Source organism: Macrotis lagotis, chromosome 1, assembly GCF_037893015.1.
Source record: "Macrotis lagotis isolate mMagLag1 chromosome 1, bilby.v1.9.chrom.fasta, whole genome shotgun sequence".
Classification (NCBI taxonomy): domain Eukaryota; kingdom Metazoa; phylum Chordata; class Mammalia; order Peramelemorphia; family Peramelidae; genus Macrotis; species Macrotis lagotis.
In genome coordinates, this window is record NC_133658.1 from 415,208,457 (window position 1) to 415,229,394 (window position 20,938).

A 20,938-nucleotide genomic window follows, 5' to 3' on the forward strand; every position below is an offset into this window, starting at 1 on the left:
TTAATAATTACCTAGCTGTGTGGCCTTGGGCAAGCCACTTAACCCCATTTGCCTTGCAAAAAAACCTAAAAAAAAAGGAACAAATGCTAGGATGTTGGCCTGTCCAGCAGAAAAATTAACAGAATAGAAAAACTTGAATTTATGCTGGTGAGATTATCCAAGAAAGTAATTATTTAATTGATAATACAAATATATTGAAGAGAAAGACAATATTGTAAGAAGAGAAGCCAAAAGAATAACATCAGAAAAGGCAAGATCTACATAAGGGCAAAACCCATTGAATACATTGAATAGTTTGAACTGAATTCAAAATACATTTGAATACAGAATCTGTAGAGACAACTTAAAGATCATAGATCTTTCAAAAAAAGTAAAAAAACACCTGAGCACCAAATGTCAGAAAAAAATACAAAAAATGCCCCAAAATGCTGAATAAGAGAAAAATAAGTAATAATCAAGGAATCCAAAGATCACCTCTAGAAAAAATATCCTATGCTACAAACTCCAAGACACACTTAGAATTCCAATGAAAAACAACAAATTCCACAAATTCTTCTGGTTAGAAGAAAATCTTCAAATATAAAGGAAAGAAAATTCGAGCAACAGAAGACTATTCTACTTTCACCAGAAATTACAGAAGGAAAAGGAATAATATATTTTGAAAAGCAAAAGAGTTCAAAATGCAAACCTTAGCCTAATCATCTGGACATCAACAAGAAAAGATGGTCATCAAAAAGAGAGGTAATAAAAGAGGTAATAAACATTCCTACAAAAATAAGATTCAGTAGATTATTCAACCTGCTAACATTTCAGTCAGTGGAAACAGAAAAAGGTAGACAAATGCAAATACTAAGGAAAGTACAAACAAAACAATATATATCTAGATTTAATAAATCATTTAAAATTTTAGTTCCAATTCTCTCCCTTCAATATCTTTTCTACTCATTAAGAAAGCAAGCAATCTGATACCCATTATTCATATGAAGTCATGTGAAATGCATTTCCATGTTAACTATGCTGGGAAAAAACCCAAGAAAAATAAAGAAATTGAAAAAAGATGCTTTCCTTTACACCCAGAGTTCATCAGTTCTCTTTCTGGAGGTGAATAGCAGCTAGAGCTTTTAAAAGGAAAAGAACTAGAATTAAAAAGATATTTATATTATAAAAAAGAAAAAGAATAATAGAGATACTATTAAGAGATTTCTTTCTAAAGGCATATAAAAGGGATCATGTTAAAATTATATTTAAGGGTGTAAGAGAGATGACTATGGAGGCACAAGCTTGAGATACAATGAACTAAAAACTCATGCCTTTCCTCTCAGTGGTGAATTAATGTATTTTGTTAGACTAAACTGTAAAATGGGAAGGTGCATAAAAGAGGAGAGGGAAGGTAGACGATAGAGGAGAATTGTGATGAAACCTGATTAAGTCAATGATAAATAAACAATGTAGAGAAAACAATTTCTATGGTTTCTTAGGAATTAGTGGGGGGAAACAAGAATACTAGAAATATGGCAAAGAGAGTATCTGAAAAAAAAAGGGAAGAAAAGAGGGAAATCTCATTTTTTTGGTGGGAGGGGTTCCTACTGATGGAAACTTCCATATGGGTAGAAAATTGACTTGCCCAATGCCGCACAGCTAGGCAATTATTAAATGTCTGAGGTCAAATTTGAACTTGGGTCCTCCTGACTCCAGGGTCAGTGCTTTATTCACTGTGCCACCTAGCTGCCTTGCTTCTGTGAATTTTTAATGTTTCATTGAGCCTTTTTTCCTTTGGTGTCCCTGTCTTTATCCATTAACTCTTCCTCCCCCCCCCAAAAAAAAACCCTTCTCCCATTAGAAGCCCTTCCTTGTAATAGCTAATTACAGTCATGCAAAACATTGGTTGCATCTGAGAAATATATGTCTAGTTTTGTGATGACAGTTTGCAAAATATTTATTGAGATGGGATGAGAACTGAATCATTGATTCTTTTGAAGTCATTGTCAATTTTCATTAAGTTATTATAGTCATTATATGAACTGTTTTTCTGGGTTCTACTGATTTCACTCTGCATCAGTTCATAGAAGTCTTAGATTTCTCTGAATTCACCGATGTTCTCTCAGTAGTCTTTTATTAAGCTCCTACCAAGAGCCAGGTACTGTACTAAGTTGAAGTGATTCAAAGAAAGGCAAAATATAGTCCCTGCTCTCAAAGAGTTCACAATCTTTTCATGCAATATTATTCCATTACAATTATATGCTATAATTTGTTCATTTCATGATTCAACCAATGGATATCCATTCTCGTTCCAGTCTTTTTGCTATAACAAAAAGTGCTGCTATGAAAGCTTATGTAAATATGCATTCTTTCCCTTTTTCCTTTACCTCTTTGAGGGGTTACACCTAGTGGTTGTATTCTGGTCAAAGATTATGCAGGTTTTGGGCAGATTTCCAATTTCCCCCAGAATACTTATGGAATCAATTCATAGTTTTACCAATAGTATATTTATGTGGTGAAGTGGTTAGAGCACCAGCCTTGGAATCATGAGGTTTTGAGTACAAATCTGCCCTCAGACAGTTGATATTTGCTAGCTGAGTGACCTTGGACAAATCACTTAACCCTGAGTGCCTCAAATCCAGGGCCATCTCCAGTCATACTATTCATATCTGGTCACTGGACCCAGATGGCTTCTCACTCAAATACAAATCACACATTTCTCATGGCATCACCTTCCTAATGTAATCATTTATAAGCTTGTCCTTCAACAATTAATATTTTTCTTATTTGTCATATTTGACAATTTAACAAATGTAAAGTTGAACCTCATAGTTATTTCTTTTATTACCAGTGATCTGAAACATTTTTCATTTGTTTGTTGGTAGCTTGCATTTCTTCTTTTGAAAACTGCTCATTTATACCTTTTGTACATTAATTTATTGCAGAATGATTCTTGTTTTTATATTTTCTAGCAATTCCTTATATACCTTCAATTGTAGACTTTTGCCAGAGTAATTTGCTATAGGGATTTGTCCCCCAGTTTCTAATTCTAACTGTATTGATTTTTATTTTTTGAAAAAGTTGTTTAATTTAAGCTATTAAAATTGTTCATTATATGATTTATAATCATCTTTATCCCCTTTTGGGTCAAGAATCTCTCTGCCTCCCTGCCCTCCCACCCTCTTTTGCTCTTAGTTATGGAATTACTTTTTATATGTCATGAGTCAATTTGGAGCTTATTATATATTATATGATGTACAAAGTTATTCTGAACTAATTTCGATTAGACTTTTTTCTATTTTCCTCAGCAGTTTGTTTACCCCAGTATTTGGTGTCTTTGAATTTTCTGAATACTTTGCTTCTATGTTTGATTGCATCTGGGTTTTATTTATATAATTTATTGCATTGGTTTATTTCTTAATTCTGTCACACTGGATGGTGTGGCTAGGCTTTGGTTCTTTTCACTTTAAAGTCTGTATGTTCCTACCATGATCCTGACAGAATTATGAATGGGGTGACTAGGTCTTGGTCCCTCCTCATGTCCTCACTGGCAACTCTGACCTTGGACAGGGAGTTTGGACTGACCCAACTTCAGAGTTGGCTTTGGTCCCATTTCCACCTTCACTCTCACCTCTATCTCCATCTTTTTTTTTTTTTTTACTGTGTGGAGCCACCAAGCTACCTTTATTCCCTTATAGGCCCTGACTGGATGTCTAAGTTTGTGTGCAGACTTAAGGCTTCCTAGAAGACCTCAAAACATGAATATTTTTGCCCTGTCTTTGCCTTCTCTCATTTTACTCTTTTTTAAAACTCTTTCTTGTCTGACTTCTGATGACATTACACACAACTGAACATGTACTCTCCAAAGTTAACAGTGATCTCTTAATTTTCAAAACTAATACCTTTTTTTCAATCCTTATCTTTCATGCCTTATTTGTAGTTTTTGATATTTTCTTATTAGATAATCTCCTTTTGGGGTTTTTATTATATTGCTCTCACTTGATTCTCCTCTTATCTGTCTTTCTCATCCTCAATTTCCTTTGCTGGTTCTTCACTCTTGTCAAACCCTCCAATTGTAGGAATCTCTCAAGCTTCTGTCCTGGTCCTTCTTCCCTTTTCTTTCTCTACTATATCTCTTGTCATCTTATTATCACCCATTGATCAATTATAATTTCTACACAAATTATTCACAGACTAAACTAATTTCTCTTCCAAGATCAGTCTCATATCTCCATTTTCACTTTGAACATTTTGAACTGAATGTCTTACTAGCATCTCAAACTGAGCATATCCAAAATAGAATTCAATATCTTTTCCCCCAAAATCTTTGCTCTTCTGGATCCCCTATTATTGTTGAAGAAACAAACATTCTCCCAGCCTTTTAGGTTTGTAAATTCAGTGTTCTTCTCAACTCATCATTACCACTCATCCTGATGATATTTTGTCCTTCATTCTTTTTTTTTAGGTTTTTGCAAGGCAAATGGGGTTAAGTAGCTTGCCCAAGGCCACACAGCTAGGTAATTATTAAGTGTCTGAGACTGGATTTGAACCCATGTACTCCTGACTCCAGGGCTGGTCCTTTATCCACTATGCCACCTAGCCACCCCTTTGTCCTTCATTCTTGAAGAAGACCATGACATCAGGAAAGTGATGCCATGACAAGCACATGAATTGGATTTGAGTGAGGGGTTGCTGTGCTAAGACACCAGCCTCACTTTCTCCTCCAGTGCTATCTGGATTCAGTGACCAGATATGAATTAGGATCACTGGAGATGGCTGTGGATGTGAAGCAATCAGGGTTAAGTGACTTGCCCAAGGTTACAGAGCTAGTAAGTGGTACGTGTTTGAGGCTGGATTCAAATTCCTGTCTTCCTGTCTCCAAGGCCAGTACTCTATCCATTGTGCCACCTAGCTGCTCACCCACACATCCTACACATCTCAGCAGTTACCAAATCTTGTCATTCACCTTATTTCTCATATATGTACTTTCCTTTTCCTTCACACAGCCATTATGCTACTTCAGGTCCTCATCATTTTTTACTTGGACTATTGCAAAAACAAATTTTCCAATTAATTTCCTTGTCTTATATCTCTCTTTAATTCAACCTTCACACAGTGGCCAAAATGATTTTTCTAAAACATAGGTCTGATCATGTCATCCAGGCTCAGGTATAAAATACTCTTAAGATTCTGGACAACCTGTCTTCTTCCTATCTTTCCAGGCTTCTCTTACTTTCATTCCTTCTAAACATTCTATAATCTAGTGATACTAATTTATGTGCTATTTCTTATTCATGATATTGTTTTCTGTCTCCCTGACTCTGCACTAACTGTTTCTCATTTTTGAAATGCTTTTCCTTTTCATCTCTTCATTTTTACATCTTGTTCCTTCCCATAATGTGATTAAGTAGGAATAATTGAACTTCTCCTAGGGAGGTTTCACATACCATATCTTCATAAGGATCTTAGTAAGGAGATTTTCTCCCAAAATATAATGCTGGTAATACAGGAGAGTTAAGGAATCATTAATAGAATTAGAAAATTCAAGGAAAGTGGAGAAACATGAGAGAATATTAAAGGTTTCAGAGTGATTATCAACTGGACCAAGATAAAAATTTGCAAACAACAAAAAAAGAAAGATGTAGCACCTTCTTGGACAGACTTATAAAGATTTTTGTGAATCATTCAGGTTAAGTACAAGGAAGGAGTGAGTGTCTCTAAGAATCCTTTTAGGAGAGAAGAAGTAGAAAGGGGAACCAGGACAGAGTTTTGGGTACACTTACTGTTTGGGGGTATGATATGAATGATGAAACAGTGAAAAAGAGCAATCAGAGATCTCTTAGGGAGGTATTGTCAACCTGGACCTGGAGAACTTTTTTCCCAAAAAAGAATGTCTATCACATTTCAATAGATTTCATTTCCTTTGTAATTCTATATATTTCATTTTCTACATTTGAAATCATTATTTAGAGTTTATAGACTTTATCAGATTGTCAAAGAGATCCATCTTACAATAATGACTAAGAACCCTTAGAGAAAATATGAGTTAGTCAAACTTAAGAAGATTCTTTAAAATTTAAAAATTTAAATTTAGCCTTATTAAGAGGTTATGACAAAAGTCTAAGAGTAGTGAAAATATCAGCTAAAGTGAAATAGGAAGGAGAGCAGGGATGTGCAATACATAGGGAAATGTAAGTTTGCTAGCATTGGTAGTTAATTGGATATAGTTGTGTTATTGTTGTGGTTGTTTGTCCTTCCTTCTCAAAGAGGACCATGATATCACTGAGGTGGTTCCATGACTTGCAAGTGAATTGGATTTAAGTAAGGTAGGGCTATGCAAAGTCATCAGCTTTACTTTCCTCCATAGCCAACTGTGTCATGGGGTAAGATGTAGATCAAGATGATTGGAGATGGCCCTGTTACAGTAGGGGACCTTGACTTTTTTAAGCTAAGGTCTTTCCTAGGTCTCAGCAATTAAGGATAGGTGAGAGAGAAGGCAACGAATGGTGTCTTTTACCTAGTTAAAAAAATCATTCTGGGAGGGGAAGACCCTCAGAATTTCTGTCCAAAATAGAAACAATTGAATACTTAGTGTTTGTGCTTTGCTGCTTTTTATTCATAGAAGCATTTATCTTTTTCTACTAACTAGTATCCTTCTGTTTTGCCTAGTTAGCATTTTCCTTTTCTTTTATCTTGGGAGTTCTAAGCAAACTTATTCATAATAGTAAGCCTATAAGGAATGATTTTAGATGAACAGAGTATATATACTTTATGGAAAATTTAGAGCATGCTGTTTATTCAGTTTCCTGTATGATGTTGAATGGTTATAGGAGATTTTTGCCAATATAAAACACTTTGCAAATCATCAAGCACTATGGAAATACTCTTGATTATTGACTGAAAGAAAGGCAATGGTCATATTAATAAATGCCACCTTTGAACTATTCCAACAACTCTATGTCATATTGTTTTAACACTGTTGATAGGATATAGAGAAGAAAAGCAAATGAAGAGTCAGTCCCAAGGTCAGAGTTTTGAATATGAGTGACTGGGATCGCATTAGAAATAAGGAAGTTTAGAGGAGGGGTAGGTTTAGGGGAAAGAAGGCAAAATCCATTTGTACTTGTTGAGTTTGAGTTGCTTATGGACCCACTAAGATTTTGAAGAGTATAAAAAAAGTGTTAACTTGTCCTGGCATCAGTGGACTTGTTCCATTGATTCTTGAGGATCCTGAAACTATATATCTTTTAGTGGACTGGTGCCCTGCTACAGAGTAATACCAATATTTGGTGAGTAGTCAGAAGATGTAGATAAAGATTTTGTGTTAGCATGGTTCTGAGCTTCTAAGGAACTACACAGCAAAGAATAGTGCTAGGGAAGTAGTGAATAGATCCAGAATTTTGATCTGAGCATAATTAATGGCAAATAGGGAGTGCTATATGTGCATGTGTATATGTTGATATCACTGTGTGGGAAGAGTAAGTAGACCTTTGAACTTGAATTTCTGCAAACAGGACTAGTGAATGTTCTATGAAAACAGGGAAATTAGGACTTGCCCAATGACCAAAGGCCAATATTGATTTTGGATCTGGAGGGTATCCTATGTACAGCTACCATTCTAATTTGGCTGATTGACTTGCTGAATACCAAGGACAGTGGTTCTATCCAGAGTAAATAGTAGTAAACCTGATGAATTGAATTGAGTTTGCATTAGAGCCAGAGTTGGAGTAAATAAACATTTATTAAGCACAATGTGCTAGGCACTGTGCTAAGGGCTAGGAATACAGAGAAAGACAAAAAACAGTACCTGCCCTCAAGGAACCATAATCTAATGAATAAAACACACAAAAAGATGTTCAAAATGGGGTGGCAGTGAGGGTGGGAGTGCCCCACTGGGGTAGAAAATGATCTAAGGATTTTTTGAGTTTCATAATTGCATCTTGCAGAATGCTAAGTCTCTGGAGATGATGAAGTCCAGGAAAATAGCCTGGTGGGAAATGCAGACGTTTTTCTGTTTTCTTTCTGCAATCAGGTAAGATCTTTCTATTATGAGGCCACTGAGGGGCAGGGTGGACCAGAAGCAGAATGCCTGAGTTCAAATGCACCTCCCAGGGTTGTTAAGAAGGTCAAATGAGATAAAATTTGTGTAGTGCTTTATAAACCTTAAAATGCCATTTAAATGTTAGTTTTTGTTCTCTCTCTCTCTCTCTCTCTCTCTCTCTCTCTCTCTCGTTTTGGGGTTAAGAGATTTACCCATGGTCACACAGCTAAGTAAGAGTTAACAGATCAAATTTGAACTCAGGTCCTTCTGACTCCAGGTCCAGTGCTCAATTCACTAATTCACTGCACCACCTAGCTGCCCCCTATTTCTCTCTCTCTCTCTCTCTCTCTCTCTCTCTCTCTCTCTCTCTCTCTCTCTCTCTCTCGGCTTAGCCTAGTTAAGCTGAATTGATGTTCTCTTACTGCAGTATGAAATATTCAATAAAGCAATGGTGTCCATTAAGAGTTATCTCCATTTTTTCTCTGTGGTACCTCTAGTAACTCATCAGTTAATCAAAAGTTGTGCTGGTTTAAAGATATGAAATTTACTCTAGCAGAAAATACAATAAATCCAGAGCCAGAAAACCTGAGTGAGGTACTGATTCTGTTATTTATTATTAAATATATTATGTAATGTATAAAGAAAAAAGTATTTATTAAATAACCTGCAGGCATTATGTTAAATGCTTTACAAATATTATCTCAATTGATCATAAAGAGGTAGATGTTACTCATTCTCATTTTATAGGTGAGGAAACTGAGGCAGACAATACTTAAGTGACTTTATAGAAGAAACTAGAACATAGAGAGTTGAAGTGACATTCCCAGGGTCACATAACTAATAAGTATCTAAGTAGGATTTGAACCCAGGGCTTTCTGACTCTAAGTCTTCTTGCTTATCTCTATGCTATGCTGCCTCTGATCAAAACCAATCTTCTCTTCCAGATTTTGTATAGTATTTTTGCACTTATCTAATACTTTTATTATATTAATGTAATAGTTATTATGAACTTAGGCTATAGTTATAATTTATTTAGTATGAATCATTTTAGGTTGAAATTTTCAACTATGGTCTTGGTTTTTATTTCATTTAATAAATATTTGTTGATTTAACTAATAGCTATGAATTGAATTCAATAAAATGAAGAAAATTCAATTATCTGTTGGCTCCTATAGCTCAGTGCTATACTTAAGTTGGACTAATCCTCTTGTGATAAATCTCTCTGAACTTAGCAAGGCCTGGTCCTGCCTTGTGCAAGTTGAAAACTATGTACCTTGATTTTACTCACCCAGACTGGAAAAACAGGCAGGATGATTAAAATCCTGTACCCCTTGTAGTTATCCTGCAATAACACACTCTCAAGACTATAAGTCTTATATTTCATCTGCCAACCATTACTACTCAATGACTATTTAACTCTCGTCATCTTATACTTTCCTTAATATTATATAATCATCTGCCTAGGAACAAACTAATCCCACCACTATCTTCCATCTTTGCATCCCCATTTTCCTCAATCTTACTTTACCCAATTTTTATTCTAATCCTGTTCACTTCTGCTGTGTGCTTAGGGGTGAGCTGGAGTCATCTCAAATCTGTGAGCAGATTGTTGAATTTCCTTGAAAATCTGAAAATTTCCTAAATTCCTAAAAATCAGTGATTGATTTTATCTTGTTGATTTTTAAAAAGTGATTTAATTTGTTGTTGGAGAAAATGACAGTAATTAAGATTAAATTTAAAAGTTTGTTATGAATATATCCCCTCCTCTCCACCCCCAGGAGAGTTTGATATTAAACATTTTCCAGCACATTTTTGCCTCTGGAATTCCTATTCCATGGTGAATAGAATTCCTTTCATTTTGTATCTCTTCCCTTCACCTTTCTTCTATCTACTTTCTCTTACTGACATCTGGTTTCCTCCAAATGACATTATATCTTCGACCATTCTGACTAGAATCAGTTGCCCCTTTATTCACATCCTCAAACATGGTGGTCTTGGAGAGGAAGTTTGAATGCCCCTTTGTTCTGTATTGCCATTTCTAGACTTTCTCTTTGCTTTCATTCCTCAACAACCTCTTCTCCTTTGAAGTTCATCCCATGACCATTGACACTTTATAATATGGTGGCAGTTGTATACCAGTCCTCCTTTTTCTGTCTCCTTTTTCAAGGAGTTCAGTATCTGACTTATGATTTTCCCTTCTTGCGAAACACCTGTCTCTATAATTTAACATTTATCTTGACTGTATCTCAAACTCTCTACCCTCTCAATTCCTTGATTTATTCAGACCTCTTGGTTTACTACACCTCAGACATACATAGAGATTGTCATATCCTTGATCATACCATTATATGTAAGTATTTCGTTTTCTTTTGTGGGGATTTCAGAATTGTCCAATCTGCATGAAAAACTCCTGAGGCAGAGTTCTGAGTCAATGGTACTTTATTAAAGATTCCATGACCCTATCTAATGAAGTAGACCTCAGATTTTCCCCCTGATTTGAGATGTCCCATCCTCCAGGCCTTAGTTTTATAATGCTTGATACCGGGACAATACAACTGAAGCAGAACAAAATTATCCAATCTTATTGGTGGACTGACTTTGTCCTCAACTCTCTAGAAAAGTCTACAGAAGCTACAGAATTCCATTGGTTGACAAATGGGTCAGTGAGCAGACCTTAATAGTTCTCTCTTGACCTTTCAGGAGGTCCTTCCAAGTTAATGAATACAATCATGGACTGAACTGATAAACATATATCAAAACATATATGAGCTAATGGGCTGGTAGAAAAGCAGACTGCAAGATGGTAACCAAAATCACTCATTGATCTAGTGCTCATGGTCATTTCCCAAGTTTAGAAATAACTGAATAAGAAGGAAGAGAGAAACAATCAAAATGGTTAGGGTACTTTCCATGTAATTGTATCACCTCCACCATGGTGGGTTTGATCACCATAGCAAGGTAAAACAAGGATGGAGGTCCTCTAGTTAGCTTCCTGTGCATAAGCAAATTCATAGCTCTGGGTCAAATATACAAAACTTGCAATCATTACTCCTAGGGAGTCATATCAAACTCATTAGTATTGTTTGGAATAAAACGGAATCCAATTAATCATATCTCACACTTAATAAAAAAATCTGGGGCAGCTAGGTGGCGCAGTGGATAGAGCACCAGCCTTGGAGTCAGGAGTACCTGAGTTCAAATCTGACCTCAGACACTTAATGATAACCTAGCTGTGTGGCTTTGGGCAAGCCACTTAACCCCATTTGCCTTGCAAAAACCTAAAAAAAAAATCTGGCATTCTTCTGTGTGACTCTTTCTGGGCTTCACCTTTACTAACCCTATTCTTACTTTCATTGTGACCTCCAATTGCTCTGCCTCTCAGTACTTCCTTAGATAATTAATACCTGCTTTGACTTTCTTCTCAAATTTAGGTGTTAAAGTTAACCAACTGAACTCCACAGTGTCTTCTGCTCTCAAATCTCTTACCCCCTTTTCCCTTGACAAATTTCAGTCCCAAATAACTCACATCATTTGCCTTTACTACTCCCTCTCAAATGGTTTTGAATGGAGCTAATGGAAATCACACAACAATGTTGAATGAATACACTACAAATTTAAACTTTCAACTGGGCCTTTTCTGTAAACATGTAATCCTTCCTTCACTTGCTATTTTCCTATCTAACTCTCTACAGAAGCTATTTTAAACCTTATATTTCCCCCTTAACTTTTTCAAATTTCCACTCCTTTGCCCTCTTGCTTGAAGACTTTGATTCTTATTTTACTGAGAAAATTGAGACTATTTACCATGAGTTCTCAGTTCTCTCTCAATCATCTAATAAGTCCTAAAAAACTTGTATCTTAGCTTCCTGGACAAATTAAGTGCCTGAGACAACTTTTAGAGAAAGAAGTATCTTAAAAAATACCTGATATAGATTGAAAGTAGAGATGACTAGTAAATATTGATCTTCTCATATCCCACCCATTGGTAGTAAGGTCCTAAAGATCTTCTAGATCAGAAGTATATAATTCACAGCCCATGAGGTCATAGAACTCCTCAGTGTAGCCCAAACCAAGTAAAAATGTAATTGGAAAATGTTTAAAAATAAAGAATTAGCCAACACAATATTAATTTGTGGTTTTCTAAAACATTATGTGACCCACAGGAATTTGTTTCTACTTGAGAATGTTCTGGAAGATCTTCTTCTATTTAAAAGGCTATTGGATTTTTATTGTATAACTCTAATCCTGGAACTGTAAGGAGCCTGGCATAGGCAAAAAAAGGAAGGAAAAAATCCATAAACTATAAATTTAGCAAAAACAAAACAAAAGCAAAATATTTAAAGCCTCCATGAAGGAGTGACCCAAAGTGAAAGACAATGAAGACTAGAAGTAGAGTTGCCTTGCAGCTTCCAAAGGACCTAGGCCCAAATCTCAATAATCTGATCCATGTAGTGAATGATACTAAACCTTTGCATTTTGCAGTGGGTCACCTGGTGTTAGGTGATGATAATGACCAGGAGCAGCACCAGAAGCAACAGGGACCAGCACCAACTGGTTGTGGTCCTACTGCAAATTATCTCGTCTTCCTTCTGATCCTCTGCTATGCTGTTATACCTGCTTTGTTCCATGACAAAGATCACTCATCATAAATTAGATTAGATGGTCATTAAACTCTTAAATTTAATCAGTCCTAGATATAAGTTGATATATTTCACTTGGTATTCCTTGTCCTACTCAACAAGACCTATCATGGGAGCCCCCAAACCCTCTGCGGAGAGAAATGAGGGAAATTTCCTGGGCGGAAATGAGATCTTTCAATTGGGGAGTAACTGAACTATTTCATAAGGATACATGAAACACCTTGAATAGATCTTGACAGCCAACTGACTCTATGAAGGCAATGGAACAATTAGGATCTAAACAATTCTAGACTGGAACTATGTTTAAAAACAGTCTATCGTTATTAGGTAGTTCTTTCTGTAGGCTGGTTCTGAGAAATCACTGGAATGGAGAACTTTTCTGTTACTAGTTATTGATTTGTTGAAAACAACGTTTTTAGGGGGTGGCACCAGACACTAAGATAACAAAGTTGTTGCTTAGGAACCTGATATTGTGCTTAACAAGACTAGTCAGAATATGGTATATGAAGTGAAAAAATCAAGCTGATTTGTTGATGATAAGCCTCATTTTAAATCTTTGTCATTATATAGTCTAGGTGATCTGATTAGAGACCCTGGTGAAATATGAGCTTTAAGGAAGGAGGATTTGTTTGTTCTATGCCATTTACCATGGTGGCTGGTGTGACTGGGACAGTGATATCATTTCTACATAGTAATCAACTGGGATTTCTTGCCATGAGGTGAGAAAAAAGACCAATATAATAGATTTTCCCAATATAGTTCAGAAACAACATGTAATTATACCTTATTAGTCCTTGAGAAATCAGTGTTCTGACTGATATGAGCAAGACCATAACTGCCTTGTATTTAGGGAGATCATATGAATCTACATTCAGCACCAAATGGCATCATGATTCTTGTGTCTAGAATGTTGATGGAGCTACTTCCCAAACTATGACAGTCTTGTAAGGTTTAGTTATTAAATTTGGCCAAAGGTATATATGATCTCTCTTATGGGTGCATAATTGCCTCAGAAACAATTATATGTTATGGGAGGCACAAGAAAAATTTTTCTATTGAACTTGATCCCTATGAGAGAGCCTTTGACTTTCTAGCTCACTTTTCTTCATGGCTTAAATCATTGGGCAAAGACCCAGGATAGACTTCTCAGAAATCAATGTAGATAAAGATATTCTCTTTCCATTCTCCCAACCCCCAAGGCTCTTCCCCAACTCCAAGCCTCTCCAATATCTTTGCCAAGGAATCTCCAAATGGATCATGAAGAGTTGAACATGCCTGAAAAAATAACTAAACAGCAACAACAAAGTCCATTCGTAGGCCAGAAACCCCCCCCGCCCCAACTCTTCTGTTTAGCTTTAAAAGCTCTGTACAACCTGGTTAAGTAACTTGCCCAGGGTCACTGTGCTAGAAGTATCAAGTATCTGAGGCTTAATTTTAATTCAGGTCCTTCTGACTCAGGACCAGTGCTCTATCTACTGCACCACCTTTCTGGACTCACAATAAACTACTTCTTTCAGACTTTACAATCTAACCAATTTTTTCCCTCATTCCTCTATTTCTTTTCTCTGCACTTTTCACTGCCTACTCCTTACTCCTAGAATGTACTCCTTCATTTAAATTTTAGAGTTCCTATTTCCCTTCGAGACTCAGTTTAAATATCATTTTCTGTATGAAGCCTTTCCTCATTTTCTAGTCTTTGGTTCCTTCCTGATGAGATAATTCATTTGGAGCCATACTCTATTTCAATCAGCATCAATCAATCTAATATTATTCCATAGAAGTAGTAATTATAAGCTCTGTATGTTAAGTCCCAAAGCAGTGAGCTGCAGATTATAAGATCACTTGCTTAATCATAAGAAACTACCCAGAGTTTCCTCTGGATTCTCCACCCTTGTTTTGCCTTGTCTTGGTGACCAAGCCCAATGTGACCAAGGTGACTCAACTACATGGAAAGTCTTCCAATTTATTTTTGTACCTCCAGATCATTCTTTCTTGTCCATCATAAGTGAATGGAAAAAGTCAATTTTATATGTTTCTCATCCTATTTTATTCTAGAAATGGTCTGATATCTTGTTTTATCTGCAAGCCAAAGTGGTGAATGATATTTGTGAATAGTTTAAAAATTCTAGATGAGATTTTGAAGTTAATGTATGAAAATGAACAACTACTTAGCCCTAAGCTATAATTGATAAAGGCAAGTAAATAAAAATATACCCAAATATACAAACACACATATATGAAGATGAATTCTATTGGTGATTTTTTTTACTTTTTTTTAAAATTTATTTTTTTATTCTCATTTTGTACAAATGTTTTTTTTTACATTAATAAAATATACTTGTTTACAAGTAAACAAAATACCCCTCTCCCCATGAATATAGATAGACTTGCTTGGGCGAAAAAGTAAAGGGGAGAGGAAAAAAAATTAAAATTTAAAAAATAATAGTAATAATTGTAGGTATGGCCAGGTGGCATAATGGACGAAGCACCAGCCCTGGAGCCACGAGCACCCAAGTCCATATCCAGCCTCATAAACCCAATAATCACCCAGCCATGTGACATGCAAGCCACCCGATCCCCACTGCCCTGCAAAAACCAAAAAGAAGGAAAAAAAAGACCAAAAATAAAATAAAATAGTAATAATAGTAGGGGTGGCTGGGTGGCAGACAGAGCATTGGCCCTTGAGCAAGGAGCACCTGGGTCTGAATCCAGCCCCAGACACCCAAAGATCACCCTGCTATGTGGCCCCAGGCAGGCCACCCAGCCCCACTTGCCCTGCACCCTCCCCCAAATAATAATAACAAAAAATGTGCTTGAGTCTTTGTTCCAACACCATCAACTCTGTCGTGGGTGGATCACATTCTTTATGTGATCCAACGTTGCCATTGCTGATCGCAACTCCCTCCTTTCTTATTTCTCCACTACCATGTACTATATTTTCTTTCTCCTTTCACTCTGACTCTGCTGTAGGGTCGCTGAGTGGCGCAGCAGACAGATCCCTGGTCCTGGGGCCAAGAAGCCCTGAGCCCCCATACCACCCCTTAGGCCCAGAATCCACCTGGCCCTATGGTCCTGGGCAGGCCTTCCAATCCCAGCCCCTTGCAAGAAGTAAAAAAGAAAATGTGTTATATCTGACCACTATCCCCCCATGGTACATCCTCTCCTCCTTTATTCACATCCCCACCCCTTCCCCCTGCTCCCCCCCTCCTTCTTACTCCAGTTGTCTATACCCCATTGAGTATATTTTCTGTTTCCTCTCCTAGCCATCTCTGAGAGCAAAGGTTCCCTCATTCCCCCTTGCCTCCCCACTTCCATATTATTGCAATAGCTCATTGTAATAAAAAAAATCTTATTATGTGAAATATCATGGACTATTCCCCCTCTCCTTTTTCTTTCTCCCATTCCATTTCCCTTTTTTTTTCCTATTGTCTCCATTTTTACACCATATTTTATCTTCGAATTCAGCTTTCTCCTGTGCTTCAACTATAAAAGCTCCCTCTACCTGCTCTATTAACTGAGATGGTTCATATGAATATTATCAATATCATTTTTCTATACATGCAGTTCATCCTCATTAAGTCTCTCATATTCCGCCCCCCCCCCCTCCAATCTCCATGCTTCACCTGAGTCCTGTATCTGAAGATCAAACCTTCTGTTCAGCTCTGGCCATTCCAAAAGTAACCTTTGAAATTCCCCTGGTTCATTGAAAGTCCATGTTTTTCCCTGGAAGAGGACATTCAGCCTTGCTGGGTAGTTCATTCTTGGCTGCATTCTAAGCTCTTTTGCCTTCCAGTATATTGTATTCCAAGCCCTATGAGCTTCCAATGTAGCTGCTGCTAAGTCCTGTGTGATCCTGACTGCAGCTCCATGATATTTGAACTGTATCCTTCTGGCTGCTTGTAATATTTTCTTTTTGACCTGGGAGTTCTGGAACTTGGCTATAATATTCCTGGGGGTTGGTTTTTTGGGATCTCTTTCTCGGGGGGGGGGGGAATCGGTGGATTCTCTCCATTTCTATTTTGCCCTCTGCTTCTAGAATATCAGGGCAATTTTCCTGTAGTAATTCTTTGAAAATGATGTCAAGGCTCTTTTCCTGATCATGACTTTCAGGTATTCCAATAATTTTCAAATTATCTTTCCTAAGTCTGTTTTCCATATCAGTTGTTTTTTTCAATGAGATATTTCACATTTTCTTCTAATTTTTCATTTTTTTGGTTTTGAAGTATTGATTCCTGATTTCTGTTAAATTCATCAATCTCCCTGAATTCTATTCTTTGTCTGAAGGATTTGTTCTCCTCAGAGAGTTTTCTTATCTCTTTTTTCCATCTGGCCAATTTTGCTTTTTAAAGCATTCTTCTCCTCAATAACTTTTTGAATTGTTTTATCCATTTGACCTAAGCTGTTTTTAAGCATGCTATTTTCTTCAGCATTTTTTTGGATTTCCTTGACTAGGCTGCTGACTTCATTTTCATGTTTTTCCTGCATCTCTCTCCTTTCTTTTTCCAGTTTTTCTTCCAACTCCCTCATTTGATTTTCAAAGTCTTTCTTGAGCTCTATCATAGTCTGAGCCCAATTTCTGTCCTCTTGGGCTCATTTGCAAAATATTTCTCAATGGTCTTCCTCTTGTTTCTTTGCTTGTTCATTTTCCCAGCCTAAGCCTGTTTTTTGGGGTGCTTCCTGAGCTTTTGGGACACTCCCACAAGGGTCTCAGTGTGTGAGGCTCTGTCCTCCCTCCTGGTCTGTGAATGACCATAAGCGCCCCCCTCTGCCATGGGCCGAGGTGGGGGGGCCTTGTTGTTCTATGGGGGGGCCTAGACTGGGATCAGGATCTGAATGTGGTCAGAGCCCCAGAGTCCTGTTCCAGGGGCAGAGGACAGAGCTAGGCAGTCTTTCTCACTTCACTCCCCTCCCTCAGCTCAATGGGCTCATGTCCTTGGGGCTCCTGCTTACCAGCTCTGCCTGCTTCTGTTTCCGGGTCTAGGCTGCTGAAAGACCAAGCTGCTTGCTGTGTGTCCTGGGGGCTGGGCTCCACGTGCTCGTTCTGGCAGAGGTCCCCCGCTGTTCCCCCCACTTTGTGCCCAGTGCTCCCTGGGGTGCAGCTCAGGAGACTCCCCCGCTGCTGTGAGCTGCAGCTCCCAGCACCCTGGGGCTGCCTCCAGGAGGCTGAAGTTCTTTCACTCTGGTGGGCCACCCCTCTGGCGGGCTGCCTCTCTGACCCAGGGAGCAGAGCCTTTCTGCTCTTTGCCAGGTTACCTTGAGTAGGAGAACTGCTTCACTGGGTCCCTTTGTGGGTTCTGTCTCTCAAAAGTTTAGTTAGAGTCCTTAGTTTATGAGTTTTTATCAGAGAGCTCCTAAGACTTGATCCCTTCATGTTGCCATTTTGGCTCTGCCCCTCTATTGGTGATTTTTAATAAAGTTATATATGCTGGTAAAGTGAGGGATTATTTTTGAATTGCCATTTGGATCACAAATAATGGAGACTGTGAAGCTGTACTGGTGAGTTTTTTAGTTTATGAGACTATCCCATAACATCATGATAATATGATTAGTAGGAAATGTGATACAATTTTCAAAACTGGATTAAAAATTTAAGCCTGAAACAGAAATATCTTCAGTTTTGGTTTAAGCAAAAAGAAGATAAAGAAGAATAAAAGACTAGTGTTGCCAAATGGGAAAAGCTAATTTTATTTGGGTTTACTATTATCTCCTGACTGTTGAGCATGTCTTTTTTAAAATTTTATTTAAGGCAATGGGATTAAATGACTTGCCCAAGATTACACAGCTAGGCAATAATTAAGTATCTGAGGCTGGATTTGAACCCAGGTCCTCCAGACTCCAGTACCAGTGCTCTATCTACTGAATCACCTAGCTTCCCCTTGGACATGTCTTGAAAGACAAACATGTTTTAATATAAATAACTTAGTTGCTCTGTGCTGTCTTGAGACTGACTACTCAGTGTATTTATATATCCCACCCCAGAACTGACAATTGCAATTATTTTGGCAACTTTTAAATGAATTTAGTTGTACATCAGGTTCATTATTACATTAAAAAAGAAATGTTCTGTTAATAGTTTCCTAGTAAAATCTCATCCTCCTAGGGAAGGGATGAACAGCTAAAATAATTAGAAAAGAAATTAGCTTAAAGTGAAAATTTTTCAGTTGGTTTTAATAAATACTTGTAACAAGATTAGGTAATTATAAATACCAAATAGGAATTTGAACTCAGATTTAAAAAAAATTTTTAGTTGTTATTTGAATTTGTTAGCTGAAAAATGTAAATTCTCTGACCTAGTGATGTTCATATGAGAGCTATTAATATTTGAATTGGCTCTCACTACCTGACATAGTTATTGTCATAGCAAATTAGAATTGTATTAAAATCTATTTTGTCAGAGATTTTTAACAGAGAAATGATCTTTACAAGTGACCTGAATTGAAGAAGCAGATCTATCAGAAGCTGCTTTGAAGCTCATTCCAGTATTTCACTCATTCCAGTATTCCTAAGAGAAGAGATATCTAGAGGACCACAGGGCTGCATCAGAGGATGTCTAAGATATTGGACAACTATATGAAATACAATGAGTAAGCAAGCAACGTCATGTTTCCCACAAATGATTCCCGATCCACCTGTAACTGAGTCTTCAGTGATTAGATCCCTGAATCCTGCTTTGGCTTTTGTGCCATCCCTGATAACAATGACTGATAATTCTTTTGTTCAACCTGTTTGCTCAGTTCTCTTCATTTACAATGGCAGAACCATCCAGATCTGTTTGTGTTCTCTGTAGGATGTTGTCTCTCATCACCATAATTAAGTGGCTGTTTGTCAAAATTGCTTGAACTATTTTAATAAATTTAAATGATTGCCCTGTGGGTAGGGCAAATAATGCTTGCACTATTGCACTTAAGGTAATGCCCTATGGACCCCCAATTTTTATATTTTGCATGGCATGTCTTATTAGAAGGTATCTATCCCTTACATTCTAGGTTAGTGAGATCACCTCCGACATTTACTGAATTAATGTTTAATCAAATGGAACATGATCGGTATAAGTTGTCCCCATTTTTCTTCTTCTCTATTGTCACTTTTGCACCTCATTCCAGTTAGGGAATTGTCTTCTTCTGGTTTTGTGATGACCATGGATGACTATGATCCAAGCTTTGTAACAATTGTAACAATCCAAAAAAAAAAAGACTGAAGTGGATCGAAGTGGGGGTGGGAGGGGGGATGAGAAAGATAATTTATTTGGAGCCCTTCTATATTCCAATGACAATCAATCAATCTGATAGGATTCTATAGGGTAGTGACTACAATCTCTGTACATTAGGTCCATGAGCTGTGATGTGAACTGAAGATTATGAGATCACTTGCATAACTAGCATAGGAAACTAGTTAGAGACCCTCTACCTTGTTTGACTCTGTTTTGATGACCAAAACCTGCATGACAGAAGTAACTCAACTACATGGAAAAGCCTCCAACTTATTTTCATAGTTCCGGGGTGTTCTGTCTTGTCTAATGTAAGGGAGTGATCATCTTATGATCACCTAGCCAGTATGTATAGCCTCTAACCATCTTTTCCTGCATAAACTAAGGAGCCTAACTTATTGCCTTGCCCAACAACCCATTACCCTGATGACATATTGTTTTGCTTATTATAGTTTATTCTAGCCTATGTGTTATATGTCAATCAATGGAATTATTCTGCATGTCTGTTGTGGCTTGCTTCCTTGGGGCCCAGAGCGGCGACCTCCCTCCCGGAGGGAGAGAATAAGGAGTCAAGCCACTACTGCCTTATGCCTACAGCTCAATTTTATTACTGCTTAGCTACTACATATATACTGTTAGGTCTTCCAGGGTAGAACAAAGAATAATAAGGTAATTGGAGGGATAACAAGTGGGGTGTACGTGCAGCATTGCATTACAGGATAAGGGGGTATGTTAGGGGGGAGGTGGTAAAACATAGCTGTGTCTAGTGCCCTTGGTCGGTGGGGAGGAATGTCTAGCTCCCAAGGACTCCGGCCCACCTTTATCTCTTAGAGTGGCTTGCCAGCTCCTGAGATTGTCCAGGTGGCGGTTTACTTGGACAAGATTTGTGTCATGGCTGTTAGAATAGCCTGTGTACCCACACATGTCTAGATAGCAGACCTTATAAAAGTAACACTCTAAAGCAGAGGGAATCCCAGATCATGAGGAAGATCTGAGGTTGACTTCATTAGAGGGAACCAGGAGCCATTTAATAAAGTGTTATTAGCTCAGAGCTCTGCCTCAGTCTCTTTT